Source organism: Bombus fervidus, chromosome 18 (assembly GCF_041682495.2).
Source record: "Bombus fervidus isolate BK054 chromosome 18, iyBomFerv1, whole genome shotgun sequence".
Classification (NCBI taxonomy): domain Eukaryota; kingdom Metazoa; phylum Arthropoda; class Insecta; order Hymenoptera; family Apidae; genus Bombus; species Bombus fervidus.
In genome coordinates this window covers 5,945,415-5,969,260 of record NC_091534.1, presented here as the reverse complement: position 1 = coordinate 5,969,260, position 23,846 = coordinate 5,945,415, and the positions used below count along the sequence as shown (strand labels likewise).

The following is a 23,846-nucleotide window of genomic DNA, read 5'->3' as shown; positions in this document are numbered from 1 at the left end:
CGAACGACTTGACAAGTGTCGGCCGATAGTTAGGGTCCTCTTCCACTTGCGACCAACGTCGAACGATGGTCCAGTCAGCCTCATCCTCCTCAGAAGCAGTTAGCTGTTTCTGACGACTATATACGTCATGAAGAGACGGCAATGTTTCGTGTAATACATCGCGCGTGCGATTTATTTATCAACGACGATCGATCGATTATCGCTGTTACTATTGCAAAGCAATTAATTATTCTCGTCGTTATAATTGTTATTATTATTGATTATTCAACTTTAGTAGATAGTTGAAAGCAATTTCAAAACGTCTATGAACATTTTAATAACTCTGAATCATTATGTCGTCACTGTCGATTATGCAGGTATCTGCATAAAGAGCGCGAAGAATTCCGCGAATGCTCAGATACGACTGTTCGTCGTTTCCCTCTTACAATAATAATTATTCTTCCCACTGGTTTCAGAACAATCAGTTTCCACGCAATTTTCGTCTAATTTACTGTGATTTCTCAATTGGCGTACATAAATTTATTTACCAATTTATAGCATCTCTTCTTCTTTTCCGAGAAGTTCACTCGATTAAAAATACGATGCTGAAAGCTTGCTTAAATAAAGCATCGAATACGCTACAGTAAATATTAAACAGAACTTTCCTGGTGGAAATAAATTCGTAAGGTGACGAGAGAAAATAGCGAACTAGCACGAACCACATGAAACATAGATGGCAGGCAAGATACTTTATTTACATTTGTATTTATCTATTTAACGAGCAATCAGCAACATAGAACTAAGAATTCCATCTTCTCGACTTTCTTCGAAATATCTTGGACCAAATAAACATCAAGTACCCTTATTTCGTCATAATTAGTCGACGTGGAAGCTCCATCTCGCGGTTGTCGAAAATTTCTTCTCAAGTGACCCACTAGAACTTTCATTCCCCGTGGTTATCCGTCCCGAGAAAATAAATTGCGATAGTAACTAACATATATCTCCAGTTATAATAGTATAATTGTAGTGGGAATTTGTCTAAGATGCGCCAATTTTCTGCAATATAAACTAAACCCTGTACAAACGTTTATGTATACATCGTCGATATCATAGAATTTCGTATATCATATCAGGAATTATACTATTTATTATAAGATTATTTTTTATTTATATTAGAATATTTATATTATTAATAAATAAAATATATATTTTTGAATGATTAATTTTTAGTTTTAATTCAATAAAATTAAATTTTATTTTAATAATTAATTTTAAGTTATTATTATTTTCATTTTTAGTTATATTAATTAGGTTATTAATTTTAATATATAGAACAAGATATATAGATTTAAGAAATAATTTTTTTATTAAACGTTTCTATTATTTAATATTATTATTTTTAATATCTATAATTTTTTTAATTATAATTATCTAGAACGATCTTCTAGTTACTATTTCTTGTAACTAACGCATCTGCATATGGATGGTGAACACGAACTCACACGTTGTCATTTTCAACAAGTTATCTATATCATTTTGTATATATATCATCAGTTGTATATAATAAACTCTAATATTTAATAAAATGAGACACTGTGCTGAAAATATTGGCAAGGAGCTCCCGTTGTACACCCAAACTTATTGACATGTACCTAATAATTTCTTTAACAGTAGTATCACTAAGGTACTTGGACATAGACCTTGATCTTGAGGGTGTTGATGTTGTGAGTGATAAGTATGCTTGCTACTGCTAATGTGTAAGGTGAGACATGTTCTGCTGCGAGCTGTAAATGCTGCTGGAGTACTGCTATATTTTGCAAATGGAAATATTTTGCTAATCGTGGAAGAAAAATCAGAATCCGGTCGTCGGGATTTGAACCCGAGTCCCAAACGTTTGTAACCTAAGACGCTAACCACTGCGCTACCGTCGTCCGATACTAGTCGGTGTTGAATGGTGGTATTTGCTGTCGCCACAGTCTCACTGACCAAGCAATGGAAACAATATCTTGAAATGATAGATTGTCATTATGTGTTGTTTTTTTGACGCTTGCTTCTGATCTCTAGGTAGTTCCTTCAATTGTTTAACCCCTTGGCCTACAACCACGAACGAGACTCATAGTAGGGGATTTGTGCCAGGAACGGAACCCACGAGTGTGACTTGTGGTAAGTTACAAATTGCTAGTGATTCATTGTCCACTTTGAAATAATAAATTATTTTTGTTAACTGATCAACGCCCTAGACGTCTTAAAAACGCTATTTGTCCTCATACGTTGTTTATTATTTCACAATTCCTTTTGTAGCCCCTAAATATACATGCGCCAGTTCGGGCACACGGCTGAACAGATGAATGACACGGCGCGCGACCGAACTTCTTGCTTACTCGGCAGATAGCGTGTAGGCCAAAGGGTTAAGTGTCACTATGCCTCGCTAACGATACAAGTCGATAAAAGTAACAGAAGATTAAATCGAATCCGCTAAACGATTAAACTGTGCATGAAGGCTTCCACGGAGAAGAAAAAGAGGGGAAATGGAATAGAGATGAGGCTAATCTGAGCGAGCAATCGAGTTTCACTAACCAGGAAGAAAATCGAGCAACTAACCTCGAACGATAAAGGAGGAAATGGAGTGTTTCGATTATACGACGATGTACATACGTACGAGGAATACACGTCGGACGATTTTCTCTGGAACATGCCATCCGCGGATGTACAATTGTACAGTGTAGAACTGAAGGAAGAAAAAGGAAACGTACCACTTCGCGTGGCGTCCTATTGGCTGAAAGCGCGTACAGCTACGTATCCATGCGCGGGGCGTTTCAATGACTTTTTGCACACATCCTCCGGCAGTGGCAGATTAGGCATATTACGATAGTGATAGGTGAACGGTAGGCGTATCAAAGTCATTTGCATAATAACGACGCAGCTGCTTCGGGGCGAGAGCCCGCAAACTGTGCTCGTTATGTCTTGATCGAATGATAAGGCAAGTACCATCAAAATTTACCGGTCTAATGGACACAATGATTCTCAGCCGCGAATCAATGACAATCTGGCACTGTCAGGGCCAATCGCCAAACTCGTCTAACGTGAAACTTCACACGTGGAACTTCACACACCTGACAAACTTGCACGTTCAGAAGAAACTTTTCATGCTGCGAGTAGATTTGCGTTGGACACAGGACCTCATTCGGCGATAAAACCTTACCTGATGAGAAGGGGTGTGCAGGACTCTATAATCGACTTGGTAAACGAAAATTGCAATATGCAAAACGCAAATTAAAACTGAAAACAATATAGAGATCTAGGTCGAGATCCTCAGGGGAGTCGAGCATTAACCCACTGTCACTGCTGCTGTTCAATTTACGTTTAGAGCCACTGCTGGATGCAATGGAGGAGCAAATCAGTGGCATAAATTTTAGTCACAATACAAAAGACCAAATCCTTGCATTCACTGAGAACATCGTCCTACTTGGTGAAGACGAGAGGGAGCCACAACGTCAAGTGGATACGCTCCATACCTGAAGGGCCTAAGTATGACCATCTCCGGGGAGAAGAGCCAAACGTTCCAGGTGGTCACCTGGTTCCTTGGGGATCCAAGAGTAAGGCTCAATGAAGTCCAAATACCAGAAACTGACCTGGATGAGGCCTTCAGATATTTAGGCCTCAATTTTAGGTCCCAAAATGGGACCTTGGAAGGGTTTCACTGTGGCATTAATAGTGTCGGAAATTCTGAGCGTGATGAGAAGAGTCAGAAAGCTCTCTCTGAAACCATGCCAGAAAATCGAATTAATGAATTACATCTTCCCTCGTTACATCTACCATCTGCTAATAAATCCAACGGTGTTCAACGTTCTTCGACTTGGTCGGTTCGATGGTCGATCGATAAGCAGGATGAAAGGTGAACTTTCAGGTGTCTTTCCAATTAAAACTGCAGTGCCTCGAGGCAGAGTTTTCAGCGAACACAGTGCTGTATTTGTTGAGCGCATTGGACTAGCCAACTGATAGGAACCGATGCTATATTTGTATATTTCTATATTATTATATATTTGAGATACAGAGACATTTGCAAGCGCCAATGGCAACGTCGTAGCTTCAAGAACACGTGAATTGAGTGGAAAACTGGGTCATCGAATTTTCACGCGGCAATTATAATGGCCACGCGTGTATTGTCAATAGGAGGAATTTATTGTTGCAACTCAACATATACAGGGTGTGGCGGAATAACGCGGCAAACAGGTGGGAGGTGACTGGTTATGGTAAAGTAAGCAAAAAATATGCGACAGAATTTGTTCGTCAGAGGCTCAATTTTAGGTTAGTATAATAAAAAACTAAAATAGTCGTTCCATCGCAATTTAACTCTACATTACTACATACACGTTCTGTGTTTGACGAATATACTCGCCATTGCTTACATTCTGCGACGTGTACCGAAAATGGTACACGTCGCTTACTTTCTGCGACGTGTACCATTTTAGGTACACGGGTTTCACAGAGGTCGCGACAGCTAAGTGAGTAGGCGCGATCGTCGCTACATAAACGTCGAATGCAATTGCACTATAGCATACTCGAGGCACGATTGTATCATCCGGCAGATCGATCTTCTCATCAGAGCAAATCATCAGATTCGATGGTCGCTCGAACGTGGTCGTATTTTACGCGAAGGAAGATTTCCCCGCCCGCGCACAGCCGCCTTCCGCATTGCACCAGATCGACTTTGCGTCACTGTTTCACCCTTGGCAAGCGACGAGCGCGGCCGTTTTTCCTCTTAAGCCGAGTTTGCAAGCGCGCGGCGCCGCCGTTTGGCGGCCAACACTCGCAGAAACCACAGCTTAATTACACCGAGCGCAACTCTTTCGTCGACGTAAACGCGAAGCGAACTCGCGTCAAATTAACGAGAACCGGCTGAGCGGTTCTTGCGTGGCGCGGTATAACGAGCTTACGACGACAGAATGGAAATTCGACGAGCAAACGGAAATTTCTGAATGGGAAAATATGACGTTTCCAGGTGGAGTTTGCTGCAGAAGTACACGACGGTCGTACGAGAAACGATAGAAACGCACTTCAACTAGACAGCTGTTGCGACCTCGTTGAGGACGAGTATACTCGTCAAACACGGATTACGCGTGCCTGTCACGATAACGAATTAAGTTGTGACGAAACGACTATTTCTTTTTTTTTTTTAATTTTATTGCTGGCAGCGCATTTTGCTAAACCGAATGTGCGAAGAAAGAGATTCGTTTCAGGCGAAATTGTTTAATTTCGTGCGCATTGAAAATTATAACTTTTGAAATAATAATCTTCTTCTGGGATTCTTGCAAACGAAAATATACATTTTAAACTGTAGACGTTGTATTGTACGACAATTACTAACATTTGTTTATTTACTTAACTGAAACATATGCAGTTTGCAAAGATTCAGGAAAAGTTAATTAATTAATTAGTTTTATTAGGAAACTTTAACTTCTAGTTTGTTAGAAACGAAAAGAAACGTAGGGCGCTATTTTTATATCTGTTTTCCTTATCTGTCGTACGATAAATTTTACAAACTAAAAGTTAAATTATCTGCTAGCTAAACTAACAGTTTCCCAACAGAAGTAGGTTACTCATTTGCTACAAAGTATGTTGAAATGCGTGGATTTATATATTCAAAAATATATGACATATATCTATCGTTATTTATTATTTACTTCACCATATAATTAATAGTATCGAAGATGCCTCGGCTTAGACACACTTCTGACTCACCCTGTACATTAAGTTACTTTCCGATATCAATTTGAACCATCAGCACTATTTCAACATTTATCGTAGTGTTCTACGAGTTTTTCTAGACATTCGTCGTACACTTCTGCCTAAATATCGTTTAACGCGGTCCTTTCAACCCTGTAACTTTGTTCGACGTATATACTCGTCGGGTGAAATAAAAAATTGCCATTATAATATAACAATACTATAATAGTATAAAAAGTGAAAATTTCAATCAAAAATAACACAAATGACATTTAGCAGTATGTTCCCCTTATGCTTCCAGTAAAATTATTATTAAAAAAAAAATTTTTTTGCAAGGGGAGGGTTCAATTATTTGATTATTCTCCTCGGTATGTCGCTTATGCCACGTAAAATGTGCAGCTTTTCATAAATCGAATTGATTATTTTCCCCAATTCACCGGCTATTCTTCGAATTGTTTTCTCCACTTTATTACTGTTTTGTAATTTCTAAGCTTCTAATAACAATATCCTTTTTCAATAATAAATTGCAAATTTTCTTCCTCATTTTGCTTCACTTTTCTCCTGAAATTTACAACAGCAGAGCATTCGTCCTGCCTTCGACGTATATACTCGTCGTTGCTCGATCTCAACTGCGCGACCTGTAGGCGATTTCTCGAACTAAGTTCCGCAGTTAACAGGTTAAATCATCGCTTCTCGCGAAGCTCTTGAAATTTTGCACAAAGACGGTGATCACCGACACGTTCGTCAACTTCGTCGTAATGAGAGACGAGCGCGCACCAACACACACACACACATGCGCGCGGCCTCTCTACTAGTCGAACAGTTTCTAACAGTTTCTTACCGCCATGATGTAGTACGACGCCAGAATAATTTATTTATAATTCTCTCTCAGAGCTGAATGTGTAAAGGTCTTCCAAATAAAAGAAAAAACCTTAGAAATCCGTCGATTTCGACGATGCACGAGGACGAGGACGTGTGTCGTTCAATTTAAAGAAACAGAGATGACCTTGACTCTTCATCGAAGCGAAGCTTTTTTCGAAATTCTCGCTACGATCACGTGTTGCGATTTGTGGTCGATGGGAAGCTGATTAATTTTCCCTGGAAACGTCCTTCTCGCTACATTAACAGAGATAGCTGACAAAATCACTAGGACTGATTTTTAGATCACCCTGTATATGAATTGTATGTATATGTATATATATATTAGGCTATTTCGTATATAACACATATACAGTACACTGTATACATCTACACTGTTACTTATATGTATACACGTAAATTGATTCGAAATAAACGTGAAAAAAAAAAGATTTTTTGGAATTTTTCAACGAAGAAACTATTTCTGTTTCGAGGAACTTTTCAAAATTTACGCTTGTCGCATTCGCTATATTCCTATATTCTTCGCTGAAAGACGATATCACGCGAACTGCCTCTGCGAAATCATCGCCGTATTCATCGAACAGCAGCATCGATTTCGAACAGTTGCCAAAAATGTTCGAAGAAGAAGAAGAAGATCCGAGTTTGTTTGCATACGATTACAGCGAAACCACGCAACTGCGTAGCTCGCCGTTTGATATTTTCCACATTTCATAACGTTTCATCGTGTGTTTGAACGCGTTTGAAGGTGTTTGAACGCGTTTGAACGCGTTTGAAGGTGTTTGAACGTGTTTGAACATGCCAGTGTTCCCTGTACACAAGCGAAATTCGCGTGGAATTATGTAATTTCACAGGAACGCAACTCCGCCGTGATAAAGAATATCGCAAAGGTATGGTGAATGAATCGATGCAAAATAAACGTGAAAAAGGAAAACAGAAAGAGGGGGGAAAATGAAATTAGTAGAGAGAGGAACGCGCGTATAATCGAAACCGCATTGTTCGAGACAGCACAATGAAGTTGATGCTGAACATGGCGGCGAGTGACCATTGCGAAAGCATAAAAAGAGGTTAGAAATGTGCTAACAAGATTATTATCAGAAATTGCACGTCATTGCGTGCAGCTTGTAACGATTTACATTGTCTCGTTCCGATCTCACGGAATAAACCTCGTTTCAGTATGAAGCGGAAATCCATTCAGCTTTCGCATGGGAATTGAATGTAGAGAGAAAAGCGATGAATTTAATGAAACGTACTACAAAAGGTGTGAACAACTTATTGTCGTGAGTGCTGTAAGTTTATATTACCACGTGTAATATAATTTCATATAATCTGAGGTATCAAATATTATAATAAAATATATGTATCAGATTACATATATCAAATAACATATGATATCGGATTACACTGCCATATTGGAATTACCATTTCTCTGAAGTTTCAACGAAAAATTACTTGAGAGCAACAAACGTATTGTTCATGACGAAAAGTATACACGTTGATACAATTGAACAAGGTTCTTAAAATTTGTACAAACTATTTGACACTTCATATGTATAACTGTACACGTACACGTTGTTGTTTCTGCACGATATTCTTTCAATTAATTCATTTCAATTAATTTTTTTACACTTCCATGAACACAAATAAATGCAAAATAGATGAGAGCAGAATTATAGATAAATACAAATCAATGACAAATTGTACCGTCTCAGCTGAACGAGGGGAAAAGTTTCTATGAAATTTTTCTACCAAAAATACTGCATTTTGCAGTGATCCCATGAGACGCAACAACATTGTCCACCTGTCAAAGTATAATCAAGTTGCCCATCAGTATAACAAGGACAAAAAATGATACGTTTTATCGTTGCTATTCGAGTCACAACACTGTGCAGGACACAAAATGCGTACCTTTTCCAACTGACCATAATTTGATCGACTATGGCACCCACTCTGGTTATACACGTTGCATAAATGGTGAGTTTGTGAGAAAAATATAAATAGAAGACGCCAATGTTCACTATACTCGCTACATCGCTATATATATACATATATCACTATAATATATACAATGGCTCGAATAGACTCGAATTTCTCAAGGTCACCGCATAACCACGAGACTGTGAATGTTTTTCAGTTCATTTTACATCACAAAAGAAGAAAAAAAAAAAAGCAATTGATTCCAGGCAAGTCTTCCATGAAAAGTACGTGAGTCGGAAACGTTCCACGTACAGGGTGTCCGAAACTAAACCAGTTAAGTTCGATTAAGGTGCGTTTGACGAGTATACTCGTCGTCGCGTGTACTTATTATACGACCTAACCCTACCACAGATTTCTAAAACGAAATTTTGCAATTAGCTGATTAAATGACCGAACTGCAAAAATTTTATCTACAAAAAGAAAAAATGTTACATAAAGTTTGCCAATAAACGTCTTGTTGGAAAGAGATAAGGTCCGCGACGTAATTAGTCGCGTTGTTTATCGACGCGAGGTTTGTGTCCGGGCGCGACGGCGAAACATGTGGAAACGAGGAAGGTAGCGGGCAATCGTGTTTGTTATATTGTTATATTTTATAATTATCAAATTGTCAGCTTGTCAGTACACGAAATTGTCGCCACATGATAAAGAACATGTAACTACGCTGACACGATAACACAGTGGACTACTGCGAACGGCGATGGAAAATGCGTCGTTGTTTATTTCGTTTATTTATATCTCGGTGACAAAGCGTCCTATTGACAAGCACTCTGTAACGATGTTTTTCTTTCTTCGTTTTGCCTGTCGATATTAAACTCTGACAGTTTGGGCGTTTGAGTTTGCCACCTACTCTATGTACAATTTTCTTTTAATATTGTGATGCTTTAATGACGAATCAACGGCAATCCGAGACACACGCAGACCACCGTTGTAATTATGGCGTGTCAAACTATGAACGAACATTTCGATGATTCATAAAATTGGAATTCTCTAGCTGCTCGAGTGCATCCATATTATAAGAATTACGTAAAGTGGAGGAAAAAAATAGGAGAATCCAATGTGAAACTATACAGAGTTAAGGTATAGTTTTTTTTTTTTTTACATACAGCGTCGTGTTCGGTTTATTTGGAATCATGCAAATAATTCGAAGAATGCAAACGGTAAGAGAAAATGTTTCAGACAAAATTTGCTATAAGAACCAGGCTATATTTTTGTGTGTTTGACTTTGAAACTTCGTGCGAAGATAACATTGGGATTTGTATATCTTGAAGACCTTCGTCTTTTCTTACGTATTTTTGTAGCTGACATTGAGACGTTCTCAAAACACTACGAACTTGTGCCTTTCGCACCATCCGCTTAATTATATCGCCATGAAAACGTTCGAATTTTAGAGAGCAATACAAGTCAGATAACTAAAACTGACTACTCGACACTGAATGACTATTTTCGAAACATTAGAAAACTGCAATTCCTCTCCTCGATGTAAGTTTTGTTTGAAACGTTTTCTTCTGTCAATCAAGTTCTTCGAGGTATTTGAGCACTCGCCTCCTCTCAATACTACGCAACTTTAATCTGAAACGTTTTCTTCTATCATTTAAACTATTCGAAGTATTTGAGCGATTCTCCTCGATATAATTTTTTTCGTAAACATTGTTTCGAATTATTCGTGCTTTTCGAATTATTTGAGCATTCGTCTCCACGAGTTTTGTCTGAAACACCGAAAAAGTTTCGAAATATTCGTACTTTTCGAAATATTTGAACATTTGTCTCCACGATACAAGTTTTATCTGAAATATCTGAGCATTCGTCTTCACGATACAAGTTTTGTCTGAAACACTGAGAATATTTCGAATTATTCGTGCTTTTCGAAATATATGAACATTTGTCTCCACGATACAAGTTTTGTCTGAAACGTTGTTTCGAATTGTTCGTGCTTTTCGAAATATTTGAATATTTGTCTCTACAATACAAGTTTTGTCTGAAACGTTGTTTCGAATTATTCGTGCTTTTTGAAATATCTGAGCATTCGTCTCCACGATACAAGTTTTGTCTGAAACAATGTTTCGGATTATTCGTGCTTTTCGAATTATTTGAGCATTCGTCTTCGCGATACAAGTTTTGTCTGAAATACCGAGAAAGTTTCGAATTATTCGTACTTATCGAAATATATGAACATTTGTCTCTACGATGCAAGTTTTGTCTGAAACGTTGTTTCGAATTATTCGTGCTTTTCGAAATATATGAACATTCGTCTCCACGATACAAGTTTTGTCTGAAACGTTGTTTCGAATTGTTCGTGCTTTTCGAAATATTTGAATATTTGTCTCTACAATACAAGTTTTGTCTGAAACGTTGTTTCGAATTATTCGTGCTTTTTGAAATATCTGAGCATTCGTCTCCACGATACAAGTTTTGTCTGAAACAATGTTTCGAATTATTCGTGCTTTTCGAATTATTTGAGCATTCGTCTTCACGATACAAGTTTTGTCTGAAATACCGAGAAAGTTTCGAATTATTCGTACTTATCGAAATATATGAACATTTGTCTCCACGATACAAGTTTTGTCTGAAACGTTGTTTCGAATTATTCGTGCTTTTCAAATTATTTGAGCATTCGTCTTCACGATACAAGTTTTGTCTGAAATACCGAGAAAGTTTCGAATTATTCGTACTTATCGAAATATATGAACATTTGTCTCCACGATACAAGTTTTGTCTGAAACATTGTTTCGAATTATTCGCGCTTCTTGAAATATTTCAGCGACTCTCCTTCTCGACGTAAGCTTTGTTTAAAACATTTTCTCCTACCATTCAAATTCTTCGAAATATTTGAGCATTTGTCCCCCTCAATACTACGCAACTTTAATCTGAAACTCTTTTTCTTCTATCATTCAAACTATTCGAAATATTCGAGCGGTTTTCCTCCTCGATATAATTTTCGTCTGAAACATTGTTTCGAATTATTCGTACATTTCGAAATATTTGAGCAGCTGCTCCCCACGACACAAGGTTTATCACTGTAACACTGTGTCCCGGTTCGAGGTAAACCACACACACAGTACAGGCATACATATGTAATTAAAGATTATGTAATTAAAGATTTTTAGAAACGCACGTTTGTACGACTAGAATTTAATTTCCATGGAAAAGCTATCGTTGTCGGAAAGACATTAGGCGAGTTGATAAGAAAAGTGTTTCAGCTATTACAGACCGACCTTGCATGTCCAAACGATTCGCGATTACCACGCTATTATTCTCTTCCGTTGGCAACGCGTATAACGCTTCGACTATTATAGGTTTGCCTGCCAAACATAAAAACTTTTGCCGCTCCTTCGTCCTTTCTATATAGCTGTCTATATAGCTACATGTATAGTCAGCGATAAGAGCATTCGTACAATTGTAATTCCCAAGCTCTATATTTTCAGTAAATATAGCAAAGTACCAAGAAAAATGTATCACGTTATGTTACAACAGCGCACATAATAATAATTTCGAGTTATAGTTTGTTATCTGTATTTTTGTCCAAATATCAAGAGAAGAATATATTAAAAAATATATTTAAAGAAATATTAAAAAAAAAAAAAAAAGGAACACCGAGAAAGTTCGTATTTTGATATCGCAAAATGTTCCAAATATCGACGCTAATTATACACATAAAATGAAACAGCAATTAAATTATCCAAATAAAAGTGAAATTAATTATGATTACTCACGAAAGTTTAACGTGTGGTTAGGTGCTGTCCCATATGCTCGACGAAACGGTGTAAACGTTCTGGCATATTGAAAATACAATTTTTCTTAAACAATTAACACTGTTTAATTTCAAACGTAGCCACTACTTCGCCGATTCACTTTCTCCTCTGCCGGTGAAATAAAACTAACTCTGCTGTTTCTCCAAACTTGTTATCTGCTTCTGTGACTTATTTCCAACAGCCTAGTAACACGACTAACGCGCACTTATAAACCCCACGTGCTCGCGCTTCAACCGAACGTCCTTTACAGAAATTGTATACAAAACACTGGCAACGCCTGAAGGAGAATTCGGCTAAAAAAACTGCCAAACATAAACCTAGTGTGAGAAACTTTTTCTAACGTAGAAATTCGCTGGTTTTCGACGCTTGTCCTTGAACGTCAAATAATAACTCGACAGTGTTCCCCCATTGTTATATATATATTGTTATTGCCAACTACTTAGTAGTTACATATAGTATATATAGTAGTACATATAGTTACATAGTTAGTAGTACAGTTTTCACAGAAATTATAACAGAAAAATAACATTACGATTGAAGTATTAATTTTATTAATTAATTTTACATCTAATATGTTATTATAGGTTATGTGTATTGTATGTTTAACCATAGATTTGTACGTTTTCCTTTCTGCAAGAAAACAACAGTGCGTCGTATCTATTTTAATATATTCGTATACGTTCGTACAGATATTTCGTATTTCGCCTAATTTCACTATTTTAAACATCTCGCCTATTTTGTACGATAGGAGAAAGCATCAGAGCGAGAGAATATTCGGTTAGAAGGGCAAATGTGTTAGGCGAGGTCAGACATATTGAAAAGGCGCTTTAACTCGTCGGTAAAGACGATACCTTCTGCAAAGATATACGTTGTTTACTAGTTGACAAAATTGCCAAAGTAAAGTTCTATTATTATGAAACATACTGACATATTTTCCTATATTTCACGACATTTCAAAATCATCCGAGTATTTTTAAACCCAACTACATATTTTCATTGCAACAGTAATCTTACAGCTGGAAAAAAGAAAAAAAAGGGGAAGAAATTTAACGATGAGCATTTGCGTGACCTCCAACGAGAAAATCACGAAACGTTTGCCATTAATTTCAATACTCGTTCGACGACAATTAACGAACGAATCTATCAAGCGGATCAGGTTAGATGAAACACCCTGTACATGTATCGCTGCACCTATACAATAGAAAAATCGCAGAGTTGAAAATCGACCGTATCTTTGCTTCCATCTTTCGCTTTTTCCTCCATACGTTGTTCGTGCGAAGAAAAGATTTTGCAATACAAAGATAACAAGTTTGAAAAAGTAGGAAAACTTCTGTCTCTTCCCGTCTTCTTTTATTATTTTCGCATCGATTTTCACAAAAACGATGATTTACGATCTTCGATCGGTTGCGGCTGATGCAAACGAGCATCGCCACGTAACTCGCGTGTCCTTTTTGCCACGTGACCGTGCGACGATGGATCGCAGCAAATCGATCGGAAAGATACGCGCGGGACAGCGCTACTTTCGCTAAACGATAAAACCGAGCAAAACGACGATATCGTTCGCGAGTCGGTTTTTTAGACCGACGTTGGTCCGTCTGCGCTTTTTGCTCGTTCGCCGATCGTATCGCGTCGCGTAAGATACGAAACGATTTAGAAGCGCAAGAAAGTTGTTGCCGGACGGTTGTTAAAAGGAGAGCGTAAGGCAATGGAAGGAGAAAGAAGGAGGAAAAATGATTGGCTGAGAGAAGGTTCGATGTTACCGAGCTAGAAAACGTGGTGTATCAACGACGACAAACCTGGAACCTTAAGAGGGAAGATGGATGTCTGCGCGAGCACATTCGCAAAGTGTTTTGCATATTTTCGAGAGATTATTTGCATATTTTGCATAGAGAGAAAAACAAACGAGCCGAGAGAAATACGGCTGTTTATTTTGCAGGAAACAGTCGCAATGTTCAAAGCAATAGCTCGTTTCTTCCAACAATAATACACAGTTGTTAGCATAAATATGTAGAACAGGTTTTTTCTCGTCATGAAAAAATGGCAACATTTCGTGTCGTGACGAGTATACTCGTTGCACATAAAAAAAATCTACAATTTGCTATTTAAATTGCAATTTAGTAATAAAATTGAGAAATGAAACAGTCGTTTCGTTGAAACTTAATTCTGTGTTGTAACAGCCACGCATACTCTCTGCTTGACGAGTATACTCGTCATGCGTAAAAGGTAGCTACAATTTGTTGTTTAAATTTCAATTTAGTAATAAAATTGAGAAATGAAACCATTGAAATTTAATTCTGTGTTATAACAGCCACGCGTACTCTCTGCTTGACGAATATATTCGTCATGCGTAAAAGGTAGCTACAATTTGTTGTTTAAATTGCAATTTAGTAATAAAATTGAGAAATGAAACCATTGAAATTTAATTCTGTGTTATAACAGCCACGCGTACTCTCTGCTTGACGAGTATACTCGTCGTGTGTAAAGAGTAGCTACAATTTACCGTTTAAATTGCAATTTAGTAATAAAATTGAGAAATGAAACCATTGAAATTTAATTCTGTGTTATAACAGCCACGCGTACTCTCTGCTTGACGAGTATACTCGTCGTGTGTAAAGAGTAGCTACAATTTACTGTTTAAATTGCAATTTAGAAATAAAATTGAGAAATGAAACCATTGAAATTTAATTCTGTGTTATAACAGCCACGCGTACTCTCTGCTTGACGAGTATACTCGTCGTGTGTAAAGAGTAGCTACAATTTACCGTTTAAATTTCAATTTAGTAATAAAATTGAGAAATGAAACCATTGAAATTTAATTCTGTGTTATAACAGCCACGCGTACTCTCTGCTTGACGAATATATTCGTCATGCGTAAAAGGTAGCTACGATTTGCCGTTTAAATTGCAATTTAGTAACAAAATTGAGAAATGAAACAGTCGTTTCGTTGAAACTTAATTCTGTTATAACAGCCACGCGTACTCCGTGCTTGACGAGTATACTCGTCGCTCGCTTTTTGCCACGCGTTTTAGCTACGCACTTAACTGTTGATTTATGGACAAATTGCATAACTTTCATAGTTTGTTTGATACTTTGCTATCGCAGATTATCAACGATATTTCAAATACGTTTTTCCCAATTTTCTTTCGTTATCTGTTTCTTTGGCAACTAAGTGATTGCGGATTTTCTCAATACCACCTAATGAGAAAATCCGCAATCACTTAGTTGCCAACTCAATATATCTACGACGAAGCATGTCGACAATTGTTCATTTTAATCTGGTGATTTAATTTTGACTAACTTAACGACAAAGACGAGATAAATCGTCATTGGGAAATCTAACTAAAACTAAAATTCTATTATTACAAATATGTAATATCCTACAATTTTGCATCGTTGCCTCGTAAAGCAAGAAAAATGTACGTAATCCATTTCAAGTCCATTAATTCCGTGTTTCATGACATTTGCTAAATATCATCTTATCCTTTTCTCGCGTAATACTGCGTTTATGTCAATGGGACAAATGATAAAAAAATAAAATTTTATTAGAGTCTATTCCAAAAGCCTTTATTACGACCAACAGCGGGAAATATTTTTCGTATAATTCGACGTTCCTTTTTATACTAAAAATTGCCACAGTTTCATATTCAAAGTTCTTGAAATCGTATTTATAATTAAATTATATTTTTAATAAAATTGTTGCTGCCATTGTTTGCATTATATGCTTCAATTAATAATTAACTTTTTTATAATATATATATAAATTAATTGGAAATGTCAATCAAGCAAATTCGAATTCATCCAGTTTATCGAATAACGTAGTCGATTCTAATGGAACAGCTGCCTCTTCAGTTTCGAATACGAACAGTCTAATGCTGTTTCATCACTGGCGTTAAAATCGACTTTTAAGACATTCGCCGCGGCAGCTGGTGCAGATCATCTCGCGTTTGACGAAGCTTTTGCAACGAGTATTCTCATTGGTCTATACTTTTCCATTGAATTTGCTAATTTTAATCGACTTCACAAATTTAACTAACTTGCGATGAAATTAAAGTCGAAGCCAGTGGACTTATTTATTTCGTGCAACGATAACAATTACCTTGTCCATTATTTTTTTTTATTTTTTTCAAGCGCTGCACTGTTCGTTGAAACGAAGCAAATTTTGCCAGAAAAACGAAGCAAATTTTACACGTAGGCAAATGGCAATTAAACTTGGAGCTGCGAAGTTCGCAGTTATCGCGATCGCAGCGAGCGAACCAGCAGCAGACGATTAGAAAATACTTCACCGTTTGCGTATCCATTTCGCCGCGCGAGATCGCAACGTGTGATAATCGTTCGCAAACTGCGAGCAACGAAACGCGCGGAGAAAGAGAGAGAGAGAGAAAAAAAAAAGGAAGAACAGAGATGTGTTATACGTGTGCTTCTGTGTTCCACAATATCCGATGTATTGGGTTGGCAACTACGTGATTAAGGATTTTGTCATCACTTAGTTGCCAATCCGACAATTAATTTACAATTTTGACTCTTGAAAAAACTGAACTACGTATGAACATACACGCGTACATACAAATAAACTGTTATCTTTATATCTGTAGACAAATATATATTTAAATATGTATTTCTATGAAGATGGTTAAAGAAACGGAACCATAATGGCTACATAACCTCAAATATTTTTTGTATCAATTTTTTTTATTCTTCAAAACTACGTGCATCTTGGCAATTTCCAGGCTTCGAAATTTTCCGTAAATTCTATAAATTCACCGATTTCGTTGTAGACCCACAACGACCTTCGAAATGACGCGGTTTCTTATTCGCATGGTCAGCGATCGTAATGGAAAATGGCTGCTTTTAACGTGGATTTATTTTCGCGTTGTATGTGGCGCCACGCGGAATAGCGATAGCTACGTATTTCGAATTGGCGTTGGATATCTGGTTGACTCGATATATCAAAATATTTCTATAATATATCCTGAGTCATTTCACCACGATAAGATAAATTCCAAGAACTTGTAGCTTTGCTCGCTATAATTAGTAGCAATTACCATAACTAGATACGTATTTCGACATGGGAATGTTAATGATTCTTGTACGACGCGCTTTTTATCATTCTTATCTGTTTTTCGATTTTAAGTTACGTCGAACCAGTTCGTACATCCTCGAGTCTTATGTATATGTGTGCACACATACAGTGCAGCCTCGACAACACAGCAGACTGGGCACACAGACGCGTCGCGTAGACGAAAACCTGCGTATCGTATTTCAGTCTTCGAAAACTGGACTATTTATGTAGACGTACGTGTGCGTAACAACCTGTTGTTGACTGGCAGTTTTATTCTACGTGCTACGTGTGTTATCACTGTGTTCTTGTAGTAAAATAAGTTTGAGAAAAGTACAGTAATTTATTAAGAAAATTACGTGCATAGAAGGGAGAAGAAGCACGTGTGAAGACATACGTACGCAGCGTATACATACATAGACACGTATACAAGGGTTGGGGTGGGGATTCTACGTGAAAAAATAAGTCGGAAAAGAAGAGTAACATTTTTTCGTTTGGGGCTTCGTTTTCGAGAAAAATGAGTTTGAAAAACCGTCGGGTGACCGTATGCTGCTAATCGTAAGCTTCGCGGTGCTCGACTTCTTTTCGCCGTGCGATGCGCCGTGCATTTGATTCTTTACATAGAGAAACTATGCTTATGGCGCAGCAATTTTTTACGTGTTAAACGTTTTTACTACAATTTCCATCCTCAAAATTATAAAAATATATCGGTGTGCTATGGCGAATAAAAATGACCAAAACGATCAAAAATGTGACAACAAAACTCAAGAATTTAATATTAGAAAGGAAGATAACGTTGATGTTAAGCGAATTTATAAAGCAAGATACAAAAGATACCTTTAATTTTGCGAAAACAATTATTTTACGTGCACATTTTTTGCTACCGTTTTACCGTCAACATAAAGCATCGAAAAAAGCGAATACAACCAACTGGTTCGAGATTTTGCATAAAATCTCAGATGAAATTCCTAAGTACCTCGTGTTTTTCATTTCTAAAGAAAAAAGGTGGAAAATCTGCTTGCTTCTGAAAGCGTGTTTTGCGTAAGAACTGGGGGAAATTCTGGAGAAAATTCGCGCGACTAGATCGCTCTGGCTCGGTCGCTACGTAAAAAAGTGGTCCAGACGCTGCGCTCGTACCACGACTTCTCGACTTCAACTATTGCCAGAGATAAAGAAGCCATTCATTGGGGCGGAAAAAACGAAGCAAGTAAATCGACAGGACTAATCGATAAATCGGTGACCCGAATCGATCTGATCGCATGATGGCATTCGCGGCGACGCGAACCCGGCCGACTGTGCACTTTTTTTCGTCGCTCGTGGTTCCAATGCACGCGACAGTGCTCTCCCGCTCGAAACTCTCGATTCTCGTTCTTGTTCCGTTTTTCTTCCTCTTTCTCCCGTTGTTTTTTTCTTCGTCCACCAACGACTTCGCTTTGTACTATGACTAGCGGCCAGATATCGGATTTCTTCGCGTTTATGGAGAAATTCAAGAGTGCAAAAAAGCACATAAAAAAAAAAGAAATATGTGTGTTATAAACATATAAATATATTACAATATTTATGTGAATTTTGTTGAATTCGAACTACCCGCCAACCGATAGTTTCACTTTTGTTTTGTTTTATTATTTTGCTGAATAGATTAGGATCACGAGAGAAGAACGGATATTTAGAACTTAGAAAATCGATTGTCGATTTTGCAGGTAAAATTTGTAGCAGATTTGTTATTAATTGTTATTCTATATAATTTTATTTGTTTCCAAAATAAACTCGATTTTCCAGAATCCATCGTCGTATTTATCGCAAGCATTTACGTTATTATTGGCAATTAAGTGATTGCGGATTTTGTCATTAGGTGGTGTTGACAAAATCCGCAATCACTTAGTTGCCAACCCAATATATAAATAGAAATGTACAGAGATATAGGAGACACTCAAAGTATAGTAAGTATAGTGCATGTTATGACATTTGGCGATTGAGATAAATTGTTCATTAGATGCCATTTGTTTAATCATACAGGCAAAAATACGAATTTCTGAGTCTAGTCATTGGTCATCAGTAGCCTGTTTTCACACGTTCATGCATTTAGGAAAAATTGAAATGTGTAGAAATGCACAGAATGTGTGTGTTCTAATGAAAAAATATAGACACAGAGATATACAGAAACGCGGGATATACCCAAAGTATAGTAATCATAGTATATGTTACAATATTTGGCGACTGAGACAAATTTTACATTTAACGTTTGTTTGATCGTGTAGACAAAAATATTAAATTGCGTAAACATATGATGTAGTCTGCTAATGATTAGTGACAACTTTGCCAGCGGTCTCTGATTCTTCAAATTGAAATAAAATATCGAAATGAAAAATCGAAATCCAAAGTCGAAACGAGAAATCTAAATGAAATTCGAAATGTAAAATCTAAATGAAATTCGAAATGTAAAATCGAAATGCAAAATCGAAGTGAAAAATCGAAGTGAAAAATCGAAATGCAAAATCGAAATGCAAATTCGAAAAGAGAAATTGAAGTGAAAAATCGAAATGCAAAATCGAAATGCAAAATCGAAGTGAAAAATCGAAATGCAAAATCGAAACGAGAAATCGAAATGAAAAATCGAAACGAGAAGTCAAAACGAGAAATCGAAACGAGAAGTCAAAACGAGAAATCGAAATGCAAAATCGAAACAAGAAATCGAAATGCTAAATCGAAACAAGAAATCGAAATGCAAAATCGAAATGCAAAATCGAAATGCAAAATCGAAATGCAAAATCGAAATGCAAAATCGAAATGCAAAATCGAAGTGAAAAATCGAAATGAAAAATCGAAACGAGAAATTGAAATGAAAAATCGAAACGAGAAGTCAAAACGAGAAATCGAAACAAGAAGTCAAAACGAGAAATCGAAATGCAAAATCGAAACAAGAAATCGAAATGCTAAATCGAAACAAGAAATCGAAATACAAAATCGAAATGCAAAATCGAAATGCAAAATCGAAATGCAAAATCGAAACGAGAAATCGAAATGAAAAATCGAAACGAGAAGTCAAAACGAGAAATCGAAACGAGAAGTCAAAACGAGAAATCGAAATACAAAATCGAAATGCAAAATCGAAATGCAAAATCGAAATGCAAAATCGAAACAAGAAATCGAAATGCAAAATCGAAATGCAAAATCGAAACAAGAAATCGAAATGCAAAATCGAAATGCAAAATCGAAATGCAAAATCGAAATGCAAAATCGAAATGCTAAATCGAAACGAGAAGTCGAAACGAGAAATCGAAATGCAAAATTGAAGTGAAAAATCGAAATGTAAAATCGAAACAAGAAATTGAAATGCAAAATCGAAATGCAAAATCGAAATGCAAAATTGAAGTGAAAAATCGAAATGCAAAATCGAAATGTAATTCGAAACGAGAAATCGAAATGCAAAATCGAAATGTAATTCGAAACGAGAAATCGAAATGCAAAATCGAAATGAAAAATCGAAATGCAAAATTGAGATGCGCAGAATGTACAGAACACGTATAATGTGCAAGAAAGTGTGAAACATCGAACGCTATTTGTAACAGTTAGAGAACGAAGAAAATGTTTATCCAGATCCTATTTCTTTAACATACGATTAAGATATAACATAAGAATAAATTTGCATAAACGTGCGTGCTTTGCTAATTAACGTCTGTAATAACTTTGCCAGAGATTTCTGATTATTACGAGGAGCTTAGATTAGATTACAAGTGACACGACAGGATTGTTTGTTTACAAAAAATTGTAAATAACATATTATTATGATTAATTAGAAATAATGAAATTGTAAGTAACATAAATATTAATTAATTAATTATAATAACAAAATATGAAATATTTCATTGAAATTTTTAATTTATTGAAACATTTAATAATTGCAAGTTTCTCGGATTTTGGATCGTTTCTAATCCAATTAGAAGCATATTTCTATCAAGAAATTTCCATGTGTAAAGAATACTAATTTTCAATGGAACAGAAACAAAAAATTCCTCCAATTATTCTGCCAATTAGGATGCGTGTCAAATGTGACGTTATAAGTGTGTCAGTGATTATGAAAGTGGCCCGAGACGTGTATTTTTTGTTTTGCTCCAGACACCTGATAATTGTTGCGATACTAAAAATCGTTTAACGACGCAGTACGATCAACTCGATTCGGCGATTGCGTTTCTATCGTTCCGAAAGAACAGTTTCAATTATTCAATTATTCATCAATTCAAAACAGTTACAAATGTAAAAAAAAAAGAAAACAATCGGCAGATATTTGCGAATATTTTATTTACGAAATATATTCCACTTTTTTGCTTTTCACGTCTCACACGTTCCTCTAAAAATCGAAGAAGAAAAAAGAAAAAGAAAGGGGAGAAATACACCGGATAACGTGTCATCTAAAGAAGAATATTCTACACACTTGCAGCTGTTTATTTTCAATTTTCCTTAATCTTCCATTGCACGGCACCCACTGTGCAATTATGTGCTCATTTTAATGAAAAGAAAACAAAAGTGCCACTATCCTCGTTACAACGTTAAATACACAGATTATGAAGATTATCTGTCCAGGTATTGGGAAGCATAAATAACAGCGTGGTAATTAAAAGTGACAAGAATGAGATACGGGAGGGTGATAGGGCGAAACGAGCGAAAGTGAGAAATAAACTAAACTAATGAATAAAAGCAATCAACGACAAGCATCAACGACGTGAAACTCGAGCTTCGCCATTAAATCCACTGGATGAAACCGATTTCCTCAAAGTGCGTAATTGCTATATAATTTCCTAATATCCTACGTCTCGCGTTATTGCGACGAGCACATGGTGTTGATGGAGCGCAACTGCGAGAAAATAATAGCATTGCCGATAAGACAATTCAGCCGTGAAATTAACACACGCCGATTCGCGTCTTCCGTTTTCCAACTGTTGGTGACTGCGGACGCCAATTCACGCGGTTTCCCATAGAAAATGTTCGGTGAAACTGTTTGGGATTTGGATTGGTCACCCATTTATGACTCGGACAGCACATCTGCCTCTTTTGGGAAAGTCCGAATTTTTTACCTGCCAAGTTGTAGAGCTTATGATCCGGACCTAATTAGGAGGCTAACAAATAGCCTAAGTGGCCGATGGGTCAGGTATAAAGTAAACGTCTAGTATCAATCAGCAATACCAGAGAGTACACAAGATTGCAAGATTTGAAGTAATAGATTAGCATCCCATAAAAGAATGTTAAGAATGAAAATCAACAGATGGAACGTTAGAACATAAGAACCAGGCGAAGCTTTTTGAGCTAGCGTGAACAGAGTGTTAAAACAGTGTTCATCAGAAGGTAGAACTCTTCGTGCTACACTAAACCGTATTAAGTGAACATAACTTAGTTCTGTACCTTTATGTGCTAGTGATTCTCTTAGAAAATTATAAAAATGATCAATAAACAACCTAAACATACTTAGCATTTTTAATTTACCACCATGTTGAGCATTAATCTCGTTCGCGACATCAACCGATCAGTCGCAACCTAATTGATGGCCACAAGTGGAACAGTAAAAATGCAATGAACGTTATAAACGTTTTACATGGTGCGATGATAAGAAACCGATATCAATGTTTAAACAATTTTTTTGAAAAGCTTCTACTTAGTAAAGAGAAGGTTTAAAATGGAAGATCAATCAGTTGAATGTAGTGAACAAATTTGTGCATGTGTATCGTCGGATGTCCCAAGCAACGCTCAAAGTGAAAATAATATTTGGGATAGCGGGACAGTGAAGTTGATTTTAGTTTATTTTAGACGAAGTTGATTCAAATTTATCGTAAAATAGCTAGACGTTTAGGTTAAACGATAAAAAAATATACGGCGTGTCTTTAGCAAATCACATGGTTTTGATTATTGTAAAATGGATACGAGAGTTAATTGTACAACTGTTCTGAAGTTATTGTTATTATTTATTATTCTTATTATTTTGAAATGACAGTAACGAATAAAAGAATCGGCACAGGACAGATTCTCGTGAAAAATTCTATGCGAATTTGTAAAATATGATCGTTTGAGGTTAGGTTGGGGTCAGATTGAGGTTAGGTTGGGGTTAGGTTCGTCCGTATCTTCATGCGGTTAAATGAAACAGTAAAAATGCAATGAACGTTATAAACAGAACGTTTTACATGGTGCGATTGAATAATAAGAAGCCGATATCAATGTTTAAACAATTTTTTTGAAAACCTTCTACTTAGTAAAGAGAAGGTTTAAAATGGAAGATCAATCAGTTGAATGTATTGAAATGCATTGAACAAATTTGTGCATGTGTATCGTCGTATGTCCCAAGCAACGCCCAAAGTGAAAATAATATTTGTGATAGCGGGACAGTGAAGTTGATTTTAGTTTATTTTAGATGAAGTTGATTCGAATTTATCGTAAAATAGCTAGACGCTTAGGTTAAACGATAAAAAAATATACGGTGTGTTTTTAACGAAATA

At 36.5% G+C, this 23,846-nt stretch overlaps 2 protein-coding genes across 9 annotated transcripts in view; one reads left to right on the top strand and one right to left on the bottom strand.

Annotated features, from left to right (window-relative positions):
- Positions 1-23,846, top strand: part of LOC139996539 (glucose dehydrogenase [FAD, quinone]-like) — an 84,981-nt gene that overhangs the window by 743 nt on the left and 60,392 nt on the right. The gene's annotated exons all lie outside the window — the stretch shown is intronic.
- Krt95d (phosphofurin acidic cluster sorting protein KrT95D) overlaps positions 1-23,846 on the bottom strand; it is a 184,606-nt gene that overhangs the window by 144,331 nt on the left and 16,429 nt on the right. The window contains exon 1 of one of the 8 annotated variants that reach the window (XM_072020931.1): positions 12,270-12,488. The exons of the other annotated variants lie outside the window; for them this stretch is intronic. The gene's annotated coding sequence lies outside the window, so the exon portion shown is untranslated. Of the gene's footprint in view, positions 1-12,269; positions 12,489-23,846 lie in introns of those variants that run through there. 8 annotated transcript variants of the gene reach the window in all.